Raw genomic sequence first — 18,135 nt, forward strand, 5'->3', positions numbered from 1 at the left:
TGATTAACGAAAAATGTTTGAAAGTATTGTAATGTAATGTAAAATGTAATGTAAAAAAAATGTGAGGATTGCATGGAAAAAGAAAAGTATTGTGTGTACTATTTTCCTCGCAATATGTTCATTTTTCCGTCCATAATAACCTCCAGCCATTCCTACGTTACGCGTTTAGCAGAAAATATGGTAATTCCTTTTATTTATGTATAGATAGATTTGAAGTTACAAGCATGTATAGAGTTAAGATTAATGATTTGTTCTAGAGTACTCATGTTTACAATTACAGAAAACGTTATCAATAAAAGAATAAAAATTATACACAGTTAAACCTTATAACTGTTTAGATAAAAACAAATAAAATTACCGCTTACCAATCCTTTTTATTAAGAATAAGTAAAAAGAAGCCGGAAGCTGAACATAAATTCATCGACCTTGAACGAAAGTGAAAATCAATAGCGCAAAGAGCCACAAGTGTACTTTTATGGCATCAGCTGATGTATTTGAAAGAGTTCAATGCACTCTCTATTGGTTTCCACAGTCGGTTCATTGAAAAAAAATATTCATCTCCACAAAAAACTTGACAACTCATAGTAAAAAAATCCAACCCTTCCGAAGTCGCGTGGCAGGTACCCCATACACAACCCTTTACAAAAAGGCTTATAAAAAACTCTGTGGGACGTGAAGGGGTTAAAAAGGGTTGCCATAACGCATGCGCCGCATGGGATCACTGCCCTCGTTTAGTATTTTAAAATTTTTGAATACCTTCGTCTTGGCGTGATGGTTTCAACGTCATTTGATGTACAGATAATTTAAGAATCAATGAATAATTATGGCAAATTAAAAAAATAACCTTTTATAATTGGCGAACAGATAAAAATGTGACAAATTTATAATAATGACAGTAATTCAATATTGGAAATTGCAATCATGGCAAACAATGGGCGTCGTTGGAAAGTTCACAGTCGCTCAACGTGCCATTGTGAGGGCTATGGCTATTGAACCAGGGATGAAGAGATCCGTAGATGAACGAAAATAACCGACTTAGCCTGGCGAATTGCCACGTTGAAGTGGTAATTAGTTGGTCATAAACGCAGCGTACGATGTTCTCCTACGAAGTGGACCGACAACCTCTCTACTCAGATTGTAGAAGCCTGATGCAGGCCGCATTCAGCCGATCTTATTGGAGATCTATGAGAGGGCCCATATAGTAGTCGTCCTTCAGCTAAAGTGATAATGATGACATAATTAGAAACATATTTAGTTACTTGAACGTTGATTATTTATTGTACTAAACTGTTAATAGTAATAGTAATGAAATAATGTTTTTTATATCATTTATACAAATAATGTGATATAATAGATTACGTATCACATGATTAAACTATATTTTTGCGTATATGATAGTTTGCGAACTGATCAAATTAATCAAATAATTTATCTTATTATGTGTAGTTAGGCGACGCACGGCGGTTCGTCCTTGCTTCCATTGCCGCTCTATTGTGATGGACACCATTGTTCACAGTTCAATGGCGACGCCTACTGAATTCTTTTGGTCATAATATTCTCGGCAAATATATTTCTCCCACAAATCAACGAACTTTATTAATGAGAAAGTAATTTAAGAAGTTTCAACTATCTATTTGATAGAGATGCATTGGGCTCGTTCTTAATATCTTGAGGTTGTGTTAGCTATCGCTATAATAAAGATTGAATCAGAAATGAAGGGATCCGTTGACCGAGGCATTAAGATTTCGGAATGGAGACCACATCGATCCTATTGAAAACCAAAATGGGACTAAAACTAGCAGTGGACGTGCTACGGCTGAAATACTGATGATTTTAAAAATGCTGAAAACTATGATAACGTTTGAAAAAAAGTAACTTGACAATTAACCGAAATATTTACTTATACATGCATTAGTTACAAGAATGCATTGTGCTGGAATTATAAATGCTATTTTTTTCAAATATTTGATGTTAGTGTGTGAGCATTTAAAAAAAAAGAGCATTAGGTGCCGTTACAAAATATTTTCTTACACTATTGTCGAACCTTTACGACTCTAAGAGGCCTAGTTTATATGTTATGAAGAAACAATTGATTTAGCAAAGTATAAAGTGATTTTATGAAGAAGTAGAGCATGTTACTTACGAAAAATTTTACTTAATGTGTCAACGCAATTAAACAACTGTTATATATATAAAGGAACCATGTTTACATATTTCTCTTTTTCAAATATTACTTAACCATGTGTATATATTAAATATAAAATGTGTATAATACTCGTTTTTAAGTTACTTAGTCCATCCTTTAAAGCGGCTTGATAATCATTTTCTGGAAAGTTTTAACCCGCTACACCAAGATTGATAAAAAATACTCTTCATAATTTACATAAATAATGAAAGATGAGATGGATCAATAATATTTATAACATTAATTATTATATACAGTTGTATTTTATTTGTTTTTTGACGCATCCTACTGAAAAAGAAACGTTTCTGCTCGTACTAAAACATATTTACTTTATCAACAAAAGTACGTAATTCGTAAATAACACAAACAATTGTAGCAAAACACGAACACATCTACTAAATAACGCAGTGAAACTATAATTAACAAAGATAAATATCGTTTATTACTGCTAGAAAAGTCGATTAGAAAAAACTACCCCTTTCACCCCACAATTTGTAACCCGTACAGTGGGCGCCGCACCGCCTGCCACACATAAAAACCTACCGAGTACTCGTCGCTATGGAGGCGGCTTATTTTTTTTCTACAATATTTAAAAAATACTACTATCTATATAAATAAAGATTAATTACCAAAAGTATTGCTATACGGAAACTCGAGAACGGCTCCTACCAAGACAGTTATTTTATTTTTTCTTATAGTTTCGATAAAGCAGGTTACTACAAAAAGAAACAACAGAAAAATGACGAATAAATAAGCAAAATTAATACTCTTCTCCATACAAACCATAGAATAAAATTAAAACAAGGCAAATGTGTGACAAATAAAACGTTATAATGACAACGTAATCATTTTATTATTAATTTTGCAATGTACGAAATAAAAAATAATTTTTTGTTAGTAACCGTAAATAAAGTTAACACAACGCTACACTATACATGTTTTTTTATTTATTTTTCCTAACAAGCTTCTTTACTTTAGCCTGAAATATATGAGTTGTCTATCCGATCATCAAATATGAAACTTTAGAACAAAAAAACTTTACTCATTTCTTTATAATGTTACATTATCGCTACAGTTTTTGTTAATGTTTTTCTTTATTATAACATAAATAGATAATGTTTGGATTATCAACAAGGTCTGTAATATCATCTACCCTAAGAAGTTTTATAAAAAAGTAGTTTCCATAGTATTCAGCGCGGAAAAAATGTTACAGTTACATAACGTTTTTCCATAATAATAGAATCATTATCGAAAACAGAAGAACGGGCAGCTGATTTATTAGACGATAATGGTCGCTGTCATAAAGAGTTTTTTTTTAGTTAATGTTTTTTTTACGCATGCGTGTAGTCGGACACCGGGCCTGCGTTAGTTTAATTTTAAAAAATGTACACAGTTAATTAAGAAACTTTAAAATAATTGTTTGAATTTACACGTTTTAAAAAATTACACAAAGATAAAAATTAATAACGGCAATTTTAATTATTTTAAATTTAACATGTAAATTAGGACGAAAAATTATGTTTGCAGTTAAATTAAGAAAAAAAAAGCGATAATTCATATTTTTTCCTCTAAAATTAAATCGATAAATCTAGCTTCAATTTAACACTATTTTTCGCGCTATTTTAGAATAGCATAATATGTCAATAAGTGTTGGTCGACACACACGATGCTTCGTGACAAGCTAAACTATTTGTGATTAATAGTGGCAGTTCCGATTAAACATTGGCAACATTGAAGTTCGCGCGGCAAACGTAGCCAACACATTCCACACGCGTAATTTCTCGTCCTCGGCTCAGTGAATACTTTAAACAGACTTAAAAATTCAGCGATTCCCCGTTGAAAAAAAGAGTTAATATTGATCGTAGATTTCTCATCGTGGGGTGCAGCGGCCGGCTGAGTCACCCCACGGTTTTTTACTCACCCTAAGTTATATTTTTTGTAAAGCCCCCCCTCACCCTCTCGGCCCGCTTTAAAGGATGAGTAGTCTCTATGGAAACGGCTCGATCTAATTTATAGGCGGGTGAAAGTACGGATTGCTTAATTAAGAATTTAAAATGTGTCTACCGTGGTAATTAATTAATGAAAATGACGAGAGAAACCTTTTTTTCGGTAGAAACGTTAGCGCCAACAGATCCTTAAACAATTATAACAACCCTTTAAATTTAATAGCAAATAATAAATTCAAATAAACGAAAGACGCTGGATACAGACTGCTTCCATCATCGCAAGCATCATAATTGGATATTTCTAGAGGTCCTCCAGTAACGTCTTGGTGAAATGATAATGAAGTTAAATTTTTGAATATGGTAACATGGTTCTTTTTAACAACGGTAACACTATTTTCGAGAGGCTTCTTTATTGAGTAAATTTGCTTAACCCAATGTCTATATCATAACCAATAGACGAAAGAATAAAAATAAAGTTGCAGTATGCAAAGAAGCAATTTCAATTAATATTTGTTCGGTAGACACGAGTAGAATGACATGGGACGGTTTATGAATAGGCAAGGGTTGTTAAACACGCGGGTCGGGAGAAGTGAGGGCACGCGCGGACTAAAAAACTGTGGGTCACGGCCGACGCGAGCGTCAGTTGGCGCGTTTTTGTGGCCTGGAGTGCCCGCTCTTCGTGCACGCACAAAGTAAGCGCCGGCGCAGGTGAACAAAGAGATTGTGGTGAGAAAAAACATTTAATTAACTACTATTGTTCTTAGAATGTCATTTACAGTATTCGTACTAAATTGGAGTTTCGATTTATGGGATAAATTAAACTTGGCTACCACCATATATCATAAAAAAGACTTTTATACCATAATTTTCCTCCTGCCCTAGTGGCATTTGCAGATTTCCTCGCATGAAAGACGGCAGGGAACCAATGGGACCGGTTGAAAGAGGCTTGCAAACAGCGTCTTTCGATGACCTCAGCGAAGTCGTCTGTCCACCTTGTCCCTTTAAAATATTATTACTTTTCTTAGGTCAGTGTCTATTACTATGTATCAAAACGTAATTGCTTTACTTTTTAAAATTCTTCTTCTCTTTAAATGGGTCATCATGGCTTATTTTAATCAGATTAAACTCCTTTATTATTGTTTACCTTTATAGCATTAATTTAAACATGCATATGTACATTGCACCGCACGACATAGAAAAGCCACGGCTCATGAGCGGTGAGCGGACGACCAAATATAGGGATAAGTGGTAGTAGTCTTTTACTTAGTTTTGCTAGGAGGTAGAAGATATAAGCGAATTAATAAATGAAAAAAATTAATACCAAATATCCGTAGCCGGCCTTTACTACTCACTTCGAAAGATTGTTTTCAAGAGAACAATGAATGTATGGAAATTTTCCTATATACAATATAACCGCATCATCATTTCAACTGTAAGACTGTCATCGTTGGACCTAGGCCTCCCTTGTAGATTTCAAAGAATTATCCGACTACCTTAACCAGGTCGTCGGTCCACTTTGTGGGCGAACGTCCTATACTGCGCTAGTCGGTCTTAGGTTACTCTAGAATCTTAAAACCCCAGCGTCCATCTATCCACCGCGCTTTGTGGCCTGCTCATTGCTACTTTAATTTGCTGATCCGGGGGGTTATGTTGGATATTATGAAAAACCCTAAAAATTGTATTCGATTATTTTTATATTAATCTAAGCTTAAATTCAATCTAGGGCCTGCTCACTGCGATTGTTCGCTTAGATTTTGTCTCGAGATTAGAAATTCTTTAGACTCAAGTAAAATTGAAAACCTTAATTGTACTCCAAATTACACACATATATAATACACCTTTAAATTAAAATGAGGAAACTAGCAAAGCGATGTGATTGCAGTCAGTGATACGTCCTCAATAACGCATTTTGTAATATAAAATCCACCAGGTCTATGTTTTTTCTAACTTTTCTCCAAAAACCAAACCGGAATACGTTAATGGTGGCCCACTACTTCTAGGAGGCAGAAATGGACACAACGTAGTACTCTATTCATTGATACTTGCAGAAAAAACCAATCACCGGTAAACTTAGTACATTTTAAATCTTTATTTTCATACATTGTAAAATCTTTAAGTTAATTAGTCTCTGGTATCACTGAAGCGATTAGTTTACCTGAAACATATACCGGGCATATACCGGTTGATGAAAATAATTAGATCAAATTGGCTTGGCAAAAAAAACAATGGCGACGATGATGTCTAATGAGCCATAAAGAAGAAAACGATACGTAGAGCAAGGCGTAGACAAAAAGGGCGCGACAGGGGAAGGAAACCGCGCGGGCGGAGGTGCAAGGAAATGGCGGGAGAGCTAAATTAATTTGCGCGCTCCCGCCAAACAAAGGCACGCTAATGGAACGCGGCGAATGGAAAAAATGCCACCGTCCGCTTTCCGGAGACTTATTTTTTTTTCTTCACAAATAAAACCTTTGACTTTCCCAAATGAATAACATTACACCCGTCGAAGTTTGTCAACAGCGTACTTTGTCCTGATTCAATGATGACATGGAGAATAAATATTTGCTAACTTAATTATTTTATAGTTACGAAACGTACTGAATGCTAACGCCATAGGTATTAAAGCGTTAACATAATAATGCCTTCTTTATATAATACAATTTTAAATAATGTAAAAGCTTAAGTAACTTTAGATTAAATCTTCCATTTAAAAAAAATATACATAACAATTTTCATTCTAGTTCAGAACCACTAACGGATTATTGCCCCTTTGTTTGAAACGGTTTGTTCTCTTTAAGATAAATTTTGTTTTTGTATAATATGCTATAGTGTGCTATTGCCTCCGGAAAACTTTTAAATTTGAAAAATCAAAACTCTGTAACAACGTGAAACAAATTAGATGGATGGATCATATCATTACAAATCCATAGTTAATAACCTGTAACTCATATACTAACTGGATTAAGTTTTCGAAAGTAACGCATAATGGAAACTTCAATAATGTTGACACTTTTATAATAAATACCTTATATATATTTGTAAATCCAATTCCCCAAAATCAATGTTAAACAATATGAAGCAATAAATGGGTACTTGGTGGAAAATAATATTAATTCTCTTTATTAACATAGGCAAACCAAATTTAAAAAAAAAATATTCGAAATTAAATTAATTTGGAGGAAAAAACATATATAAAAGTTAACAAAGACATATGCAAATTATTCGTGCGAGATAACGAATGGCCGTATAATAATCTCCAGATGTGTCAGGCTGCGAGCTACCGGAAACAATGAGCGATGTTTATCTCGACGCAGTCGCTCAGCACCGGCCATTTTGTCAAATTAATGCGTCCTCCATTACGCTAGTAGCGCGATTTATGCGCGCCCAATTAAAAGTTCGGAGCGTTGAAGACTCGAAATTAGTGGAATTCGCACACATTTATCAAGACATCAGAGTTGCCTCGTGCTTCGCGAAACTTCCCAAATTTAAATTAGAGACGATTTTTACAGCTACCTCCCGTGGGGGGAAGGGAGACGCTACCCTTTCCTTATAACGAGGAAGGCCTCATGCATTTTTATGTGCTTCTTTTTTCGTCGGCGTTTTAAACAAGGGGGTGAGCAAAGGGGGGTGACGGGGGTGAACTTTTTTATTCGCGTCTTGATAAGTTAGGGTTGAAATTAGACGTTCGAGTTTCGTTCGCGGAATTCATAATGACTAAAATTAATAAGTTTTCTTTGAAGGGTGCTACGAAAGGCTCCGCGCAACGATACTTTTGTTTCGATTGAAGACATTACGAGGAGTGGATACAGAGAGAAACCATAGCTATTTACCTACTATACATTGCTTACGTACTTATTATTATTTTTCACCGCACTGTTAAATTACCGCAGGATAATGATAATTATAAAAACATAGTTTTAAAAAAGCATTGTAATCGGTTACTAACTATAAACTTAAAACAGAGTTCATAAAATTTGTAGATATTTTAGGATTTAGCAAAAATAATCGGTTTGATTAAAAGTCTATTGTTCTATCCGAAAACAAACTGTTATATTAATAAGTTCAAATCAAGAATGACTAATAGTTATGTTTATCATGACGACATTCACTTGAACGACTTAGCTACTAAATGATCTCAAAAGCTACGCTATAAAAACTTTTATAATTATTTGAAAATTCTACTTGAAGATCTCTTTGACTTAGGGCGTGTCTAACTAGGTAGTTATCACTGTCTCAGAGGCCAGTTTTCTCTAGCTCTAAAATTAGATGAATAAATATCACTGTACGAATGGAACATTTTTACTGAAGTAATAACGTTAATGATATACATTTCTCCTCGTAGAAACAGAAAAAATTGTAAGCGGCGCACGTATGGAACGAGTTAGCGAAGTATTTAGTTGCAGTAACTTTACTGAATTATAAATAAACACGTGAATTTATTTCGGACATATTGCAAACGCAAATGCATATAATAAAGTACAAATATTTTACTTGTTACATATTTAATAAAATTTGAAATATCTATGAGGCAATCATTTAATTTTCAAGGTTTCCCTTAGCACACAAAAGTTCTTTGACAATTATTTTAAAACAAGAAAATTATTTATTGCAATCCCGGACTTTCGCCGCGATAACGTCTCTGACCACGAAATCACGAGGTCGACGTAGAATTGTATGAACGTGAGCACATGGGCACACTTGTTGCTCAGACGGACATGCGCGCTCACATGCCAACATGTTTACCTCCGCACGCCTCTCCTACTTTGCTACGCGTCTCTTAATGCTACGCGATAGACGTTACGCATGTTTATCCTTGCATGTGTTTATCACGTCACGTCCCCGCTTCCACATTCTGATAATATCCCTTGATGTTTTCCATTCCATGCTAATAATTACATCTCGAAATATCGACATCATTACGTACCTTATTCGGTAGTAATTTATACCAATCGGAGGTAAATAAATTCGTGTATAACAGCAGATTCTTTTTAGATTTCGTATAAACATTGTATCTAGGTGTATACGGTAGTTTGCCGATTTTAAGGGCTATGAACATTTTGTAAAACTTATCTCAGGTTTTAGATTTCGAAGCTTATCACGAAACTAGTTTTCGGATATAATAAATAAATCAGATTCTCATAACGGTAGTTTTGAGGCGTTGAAGAGAATGTACATTATGTGTTGATGGAATGTGCTAAAAATCTAATTAAAATAGATTTACTGTCGAGGTAACTGAAATTTTATGAATACAATGTTGGTTCCGCGCAAATAATTTTATCTAGACTAAAATTACGAGAAGTTAGATTATTACTGACGTCTTATTTCCGCAGTGATTGTTAAATATTTAATACTACATTATATATAGAGATAAATAAATACGTCTCTTTTGTTTTAATGATTGAGTAAACAGATATCTCTTAAATTAAAATTAAATCGAAACGAAAAGTCAGATTTCAGCAATTATATTAGAAGGAGGCAGTCATTAGGACAATTAATGTGTGCGGCGTCCGTGGGCGGGCGGCAGCCTCGGAGCGGAGAGCGGAGGTCGCCTGTTCGCAGCGCGGCTGGTATTATAATTCGCGTCTAATAAGCTCGTTAACATCGTGCATTAAAACAAAACAAACAACGGTACGCGCGGGCGGCGGGCGCCATCCTTCCTCGAATCCGTGTCATTAATTTACGTAATGCGTAGGTACGCGCTATCCCCAAATATTTAAGAAGCCTCCTCCGGGAGCGCCCGCTCCTCCACTACTGCCCGCTCCCCGCGTCTTCCGCCCACAACCCGCCCGCCGAGAATTATGGCGGCCGCCTTGTAATTATATTTTTTAATTTATCTTCCTTAGCGAATACAATGGAGGCGCCACCCCGCCACCGGAGCGCTTCCTTCTCATGCTGAATATTGTATCAGTCCGCTGAAAAAAGGAAAGAACGCTTTAATTACAAGCGAGAGCGCGGCCGGCATTAAGGCTTAAATATTTGATGTTGTCTCTTTCTTCCCCCGCGACGACGCGCGCTGTCCTCAATAATTAAAACACCTATTAACTCATTTCCTTCGGGTGACCCATCATTACCCCCTGCACGAGGCCCGAAAAGGAGAGCTAAGAAACACAGTTACACTACGACGTAAAATATCACCTACATATTTCTTTTTTTCTAAGGCCGCTTTATTTACACATCTAAATGTTTTCGCCGGACTCACGCCAATCATGTGCGTATACTGCATTCGTATTCACAGCCGATGTCTTATCTCGGGGAAAAATGTGCTTCGTGCTCCATAGAGCTTCCGTCTTTTGTACCCGCGGCTTCCAAATCTGCTAATAAATCTTTATATCGGCCCGAGCCGAATCTACAATCGACTAACACTTCGTTGAGTGTCCATCTAAGCGATCTAAGAACTTGCCACCTCCCCCCCCCCCTCCTAAATCCAGTGAAATTGTACTATGTAACGACCCAAACCAAGTTGCCCCACGAAGTCATAGTGATATCATAAAAGAGATTTTAAGTTAAGCGTCCACTGCGCCCTGTCCTCTCGAATACAGAACTGAAAATACCACTTGGGCAGTATTCTATGCCAAGTTCAAGAAAATCCTTCGGCACCATGCCTCTTCATATCGACGGTATCTATAAAAGCCAATAGAGCAAACAATCACCTCCAAAAAAGAAAAAGAACTACATCAATGATAAAATAATTAATTCTGTTTTACGAATACTACTTACCGCAACACTACTAAACTTCTTTACCAGTATTAACGTGTTATATACATTTTAAAGGAAAATTGTATGAAAAATGTAACAAATACTATAAAACATTTCTAAGTAATTAGTTCTTTTCAAATCTGTAACTTGTGTATAAGTTTTTGTGCTTTCATTCTGGTTTTATTACTACACCGGCAGTACCAACGGGATTGAATGATGGCGAAATACAAAATTTATTTCTGCAACATTGACTGAAAGTCTTTCCTTTCCATTAAATGAAAATAATTATAACATTTATTCGAATTTGCTTAATAAAAGAATTAAAAATAGCATTTTTATATCTGACGAACAAGTGCAAGTTGCATTAACAACAAATGAAGGTGGACTTCGTCACGGACACCCGGACCTGCAGTACTTAGCACGAGGAGACAAAGTATAAAGTGACGACCCCCACCCACCCACTGAAAAACGTCTCTAATATTCTTTTAGAATCGGTGGCATTTACGGGCTATATTTTATCCCGAATTTGCATACGCTCTTTTTTTTCGTTACCCATCCTCTATTTTATGGGTGAGTATTTTTTCATTCAGGGGGTTAAGATACAAAAGGGTAAAGCGCTGGAACTCATTTCGATAATTAAATTGCATGTGGCGTTGCACGGTAACGACTTTTTACGATCAGCGTCGGGTGAGTTATATATGAAATTTAAGGTTATAATTTTTCGCGCTGCGTTTTACACCGTACCTTCCGGCAAAATTTAGATTACTATATACTCATGACACATAAAACTTTTGTCGTTAAGCTAAAAATACTTTCATTATACATAATATTTTGACTCTCCATGTAGTTGTTTTCAACCATTGCTCTTTAATTTATCTTTTAACCATTTCTAAGCTACGTTATTAACCTGCAAACAATAGAATATGTCACAAAGTACGAAATAAACATCATTTCACTTTATACAAACAATACTTGAAGATAAAATGTTAAAAGGAACAGCTTCGAAATGGAACTGACCCTTTATTATCTCATTGCATTAATTATTGATTATTTTAAGAACAATAAGACAAAAAAACATCATCATTTCCTCGAGTTAGTCTGCCGCCGCTGTAGAGATTTATCACCGATACCCAACACCGACTACAATACAACAATAGGATCTCAAGTCCCATGAAACATAAGCACCACTAAAATCCAGCTAAAACTACAACTAGAAACCAACCAAAAGAAAAAAAAACGTCTAATTCTTATAAAAAAATATAAATAAAACATTCTTGCTTGTCAGATATATATTTGAATTTTAAAACGAAAATGTCCAAGTAACACTGAATATAAAAATATAAACGAATGTAAAATAGTGTTCAAATGAACCATATAGGTAAGCGGTGTTTACGATAATTACAATGCGGGAGCAAACAGAATTTTTTTTAAAAAAGAACCCGTAATGAATTCCGTTAAGAAAATATTCTTGATATGAGTTATTAGTGTCGAAAAGAATGTTTAATGCGCAAAGGGCCGTGATAATAATTTAACTAACAAATTAAGAGAAATCTTACCCTGCTCTAAGTCAAATTACCATAATTGCTAATCAAACGTTGTAGGAGCGGCCGAGACGCGTAGCATTTCCACTAATTACGAATTCTAATTTTCTCTCTTGTTTCACAGGCTTTTTGAATTTGTAAATTATTGCTGGCTATCTAATAAATTCACTTCGTACTTTATACAACATTCTTAATTATCATTTAAATTACAGCCGTTTAAGCAAAAACATTGATGTTATTGCGTTCAGAGTTCAGACCATTTTAGTCGCCAATCGGTTTAATTTTATTGATACTCTATAGAAAATACGTTTGAATCATTCCAAAAGTGACAAATATCTTTAGCGGTATAAAATTATTATATGTGTAAAAAATAAATAAGTGGTAATAATTTTAAAAAGAAAGATATTTCCATGATCCGATTATGAACATTGGGCGTCAATTTGTTTGATGTATTAGTGATACATTTCTCACAAGGCAAATATCAAAGTTAACAAATTGAAAAAATATAAAACGTCGAAAGAAATTTTATTACAAGTTGTACATATAGGCATCAATTAAAAAAGGCAAGGTATTTGTAAAGCGGTCCGAATTAATACAGTAGATAGGGAAATGTAGTCCTGTTTAGGAAAACCTCCTCCGGCAAATATTATCGCGAGACGGCGCGATCAAATATTCAGACGGCGCGTGGTGGAGGGAGGGAGGGACGTAACCCTCTCCAAGTTTCAAGCCCTTCCCTTTGCACGCCCTACACTAATTACGTTTAGAGTTCTTAAGCGAAATTACTTAGGACCCTCACCACCCGCGCCTCGCGACTCCCTCCCGGAAATGAGGCGCGCTGGAAAAACAAGAGAAAAACCTTATTCCTTATAAGGGGCCCGCTGTCTCCGAACCCAAATCTGGGCAATCTCTAAAAGATGTTGATGTAATGATTTTTTTTCTTCATTTTCGCGAGCGTTCTGTTCATGAGCGGTTGCTAAGTGAAAAGCAATTAAAGCACGGGCGAGTGATCCCGCTCCCCCGCACCCCCCGACCTCCCACGAGAAGAGGCCTCCCCATCCAGTGAGACTTACTCAATCAACAAAAAATAAAATTATTATAAACACGATGTTAGTTTATTATTCATAATCAATAAAACAGGACTAACCTTTACATACTATGGTTAAAATTACTAATTTTTACACATTGTTTACACCAATAATATTATTAAAATACCTTATAATGACTTTCCAATGCTGACCTTTTAAAACATTTGTTGCTTCTATAGTTTGTTGCCTCTACGTACTGCGTTATGTTGTGTTCTTGTTTAAAAATAAGCAATAAAATCTAATTGCTAAAACTGTCATTTCAGAAATGTAAGTACAAAACGTTTCGTTTCCGCACCTTTTACACGCAAGGGCCGCAGTTTAATTTCCTAATTTCTAAACATTTCCAAAGCAAGGCGGCCCAGTAGACCTCGTCAAGCAATCGGAAGCTCCGTCAACGAACGCTCGAATGTTTGTCACAGCTACAACAGATCTGAATAATTTCCTGTTTAACTTTCTCGACTTTGAACCATTGTAAATGGATTTCATTTTAGGTATTTAATGTCGTAGGGTACAGATTATTTCAAAAAATTTACGAAGAAGGGGCGTTTACTTATAAAGAGGACAATATTTTGTTTGTAGCTGTGTAACGAATAGAGGTAATTCATGATTCATGAACGAAATTGATGCTTACGTTTTGTCATAAATTATTTAAAAAAGTCTTTTATGGTTGGTATCAAAAATATAGACTATACCAAAGTAGCTAAAAGTACTTTTAAAGTTTATTACAGTTTTCCGAAATACCCTCTTGAGTTTAAATAATTGCCCTAACCTCGAACGTCAGTCGTCGATCACAGTACAATGTTCATACTGCGATCGACCTATTCGATATAACCCAATTTTTTGTAATATTTAGTGTTTTTTTCCTCCCAATATTGTCATTATTTGTAACGGCTCAAGATAAAAAAGACTGAAAAAGAACTCGTAGTGTCTGATGACATCGACTCTTTCGGCAATAATCTCACTATACTTGCTGCTGGATATCATTATGCTTCTTATTCTGCTTGATGTATTGATCAAACCTTGTTTACGAAAAAGTTTCCGCAACAAAATAAAACGCCATAGTGATTAATAATAATTTTTACGTTTGACTGATGATGCGTCTGTTCAATATTTCATTTATACAGGGATAAATTTCATATTTAGTTTTAATTGATAAATTGTATACTAAAATCGTGCCGGTCGACGCCGCGTAGGTAGGCATCACTAGGTGGACCGGCGACATGATTAAGGTCGCGGGAAATCGCTGGATTCAGGCAAGACCGGTCATCGTTGCAAAGGGACTATCCTTGCGTGGGCGTCTATCTGCTGAATAGAAGAACTAATAAAATTAATTTCGTTATAATTTTTTTTAAATCAATTTTAAACTTTATTTTTTCTGCGTAAGACCTTAAAAGCCCGGGATTTTTTGCTTTAATGCACCACAAAGCCATTCGATTACACCATTTTTTAAATGTGATGGACTCCAATTGTAAAGCTAAAATTAAACTTTCCTGTCATTTATTAGTATGATATACATTAATACGTACACGCTTAACTGCTTATGATTTGATCCTTTTTTATATAGATGTAAAATAAATACCAATACCAATATATTACAATAGTATAACTACAGACGTAAGTATTAAGAAACGGATAATATCCGTGTTCGATCACCGCCATACTAAATTTACTTTTTCTTTTGGTCGATCATTTATGTCCACGAGAAAAGGATTTAATATATGTAATAAATAATTGTTGAATCTTGCTCAAGTACATACAAATACAGAATAAACTAATACAGTGGTGTACTAAAAGTGGTGCTCTTGAGTGACAGTCATTCACCGTGAAGGTATGATCAATGTAACAGTCTAGGTGAGGATGGAGAAGAATATCTGTGAACGTCTAGACCGGTTATCTATTGACATACTCGTATATTTTTATTCTTGTATGAATTACCACGCAAGAAACAACAATCATCAAAAATACGTTATAAATATAAAAAATAAGATAATTATGATAAGATAATTATGTAAATATTGGCAAATTTTATGTTACTTCATAATGTAAACCAAATCATCAAAAATTAAATAAATCGTTTGACACGACAGCTTATTAACTTACTAGTTGATTAAAAAATGAAGAATCAATATTTTGTTAGCAAGAAAATTAATAATATAGCTGAAACTAATTAAAATGACTCCATGTTTATTTTGTTCTTACATTTTTATAGCAAACAATATATGAAACTAAAAACGCGCATCAAATTGTTCAGATGAGTAAAAAAATATTTCTTTTCAATATTTTTGGTTTTGTTACGTTGCTCAAGTTAAAATAAATGTTATTATTTCTCAGCAGAAAATAAACTTTATTATTAATTTTCCACGTAATGCATAATTTTAGGCAGGCAATTAAAACATTTCCCCCAGTTGTATTAGATAAAACTGGTCTGCAGCGACAGCAATAAAGAAAGAAATTGCGGCTGTTTAATGAGATTTAAATAATTAATGAGCAAGCAAAACAATTTTTTTTTCAGCAGACTGCTGCTTGGAGCTCTGGGGCATAGAAAGTACAAGTCATAATTGCAATCCCGCCAACGAGTCCGGTAACTTCGCACCCTACATTACTACCCAAAATATTATTCAGCTACGAGGGAGCAGTACAGCGAACGTCATAAATTAGTTTTAATTGCTTATTTATGAAATTTCTTGATATTATAGCGTTCATGAAATTTTTATTATGTACCTGTATACTTTAAAAAAATACAATAAAACCTAATGAAAAATTGAACTATCATTATTGAAAACATTTCTCACGAATTAGTGAAGAATCGAAATGAATAGAGGTAAATGATATAATGGCCTTAAAGTATATAACTGTGGTAATCTTTTACAACTATAAATTATTATCTGATTAATTACTACTGATACTATTATTATATACTATTATTACTATTACTATTATACTATTATTATTATATACTATTATATATTATTATTATACTATTATTACTGATTAATATTACTTTTCTCCGTTATTCGTTATACGTCATAGGATTGTCATGGATGTGAGCATGCCATGTAAAAATAATTCAATAATACAGTATACGCATGGGCGATGAGGAGTTTCATTTAAGTATATATTCTATTTTTAAGTAAAAAATAAACCGGATAGATTTGATCGGAGATTACGAGTCCAAGAATATAGACAACTTTGAATATTAAAGAACGTTTTGATTCATTTGTATGAGACGACCGTTATTCATAATATTCGCATGACCGCATACTTAAGTTAGTTCCGATGAATTTAATCATTTTAACGGAAACGTGTTATTTTTTACCAAAAGTCCATTCCGTTGATTTCGTATAATATAATCGTATTATCACAAAATCTCAACGAAATGTTGAGAAAAGGAAAGAATTCCATATTCAAATGATTGACATCTCGCCGGGCGGTCAACCGCCGATTCTTTCAGCTGATCACAGCGTTTCGTAAATTTCTCCCCTCTTTCCCCTAGCTTCCGTTATCCATTGTTATACTTAAATCTGACTACGATAAAGCCCATTGTGATCGATTTGAGATTCTAGCTTCAATGTATCATGCGCACTGCTTTCTTACTTGAAGCAACGGTTTTTAATTGAGTATATACACTTTACTATAAGTCGATCATTATTAACATTCATCATCTTTTGGTTAAAAACATAATTTTTAATTGAGAATGTTAAGTACACTGTATAAAAATAATATATATTACATATGTTACTATTTGCATACTATATTATATACTAACTAATTTTGTAACGAGAGTCCGCCATTAGAGATCTTAATTTTATTACACAGGTTTGATTTTATAATTTTCGATTAAATATATTTCTCTATCGTTGTCATCGCTTCAGTCCATAGACGCCCACTGTAAGGCATAGGCTTTCCCCAAAGACATCTATAGAGGAATATACCATAATCGCCAAAAAATATCAATCTTAAGTATGTTGTTACATTTATTTATTTTTGCTGTTGGAATGCGGCAGGAAGATAACTTCAAGCAAAATCCGCAGACATATATTCAACAATAATTAATTTTAATATACAGTAATCCGAATATTGTTAAGGCTTTTTCTTACTATATTATCATTAAATTATTTATTATTTATGAAACCATTGATTTTGGATAAGTTGATCATAATTGATAGCAAATGAGCTATACATTCACTTATTTATAGCTTTTACACCTATTTACTATCACGCTTTATCAACTCGTAAACGTATGCTGTTCACTCAACATTTTAATGGTATTCGAATTACTGACAAAACAGTTGTATAGTGCGTGTAATTACAAGCTTTAATAAAATATACTAGCGGTTCGATCTTGATCCGCTCACAGCGCCAGTGTCCGCGGCAAGAAGATGCTCGTGTCTCAACTTTTTTAAGAACTATATTTTATCATTGTCGTTTCATCTTTGTATGTCTTGAATGCAAATTATATAAGATCTCACTGGCATGCAGTATTTGTGTACTTATAGTTATAATAGCTATAAGAGTGATATAAATGAAAACTTGTCATCGGCTGTCGGTCAACATATACATATATTTATAAATATTATAAAAACATTTGTTGAAAGTAGATTCCTGAAAAAATCATCCGTTTCACAGACGCATATCAATTTTAAATGAGTAATTAAGAATTTTAGGAAAAATAAGCCTCCTGCTTC

This window comes from Battus philenor, unplaced genomic scaffold (assembly GCF_028537555.1).
Source record: "Battus philenor isolate CCGP_79_NKW_IND1 unplaced genomic scaffold, ilBatPhil1.0.hap1 SCAF_4, whole genome shotgun sequence".
Classification (NCBI taxonomy): domain Eukaryota; kingdom Metazoa; phylum Arthropoda; class Insecta; order Lepidoptera; family Papilionidae; genus Battus; species Battus philenor.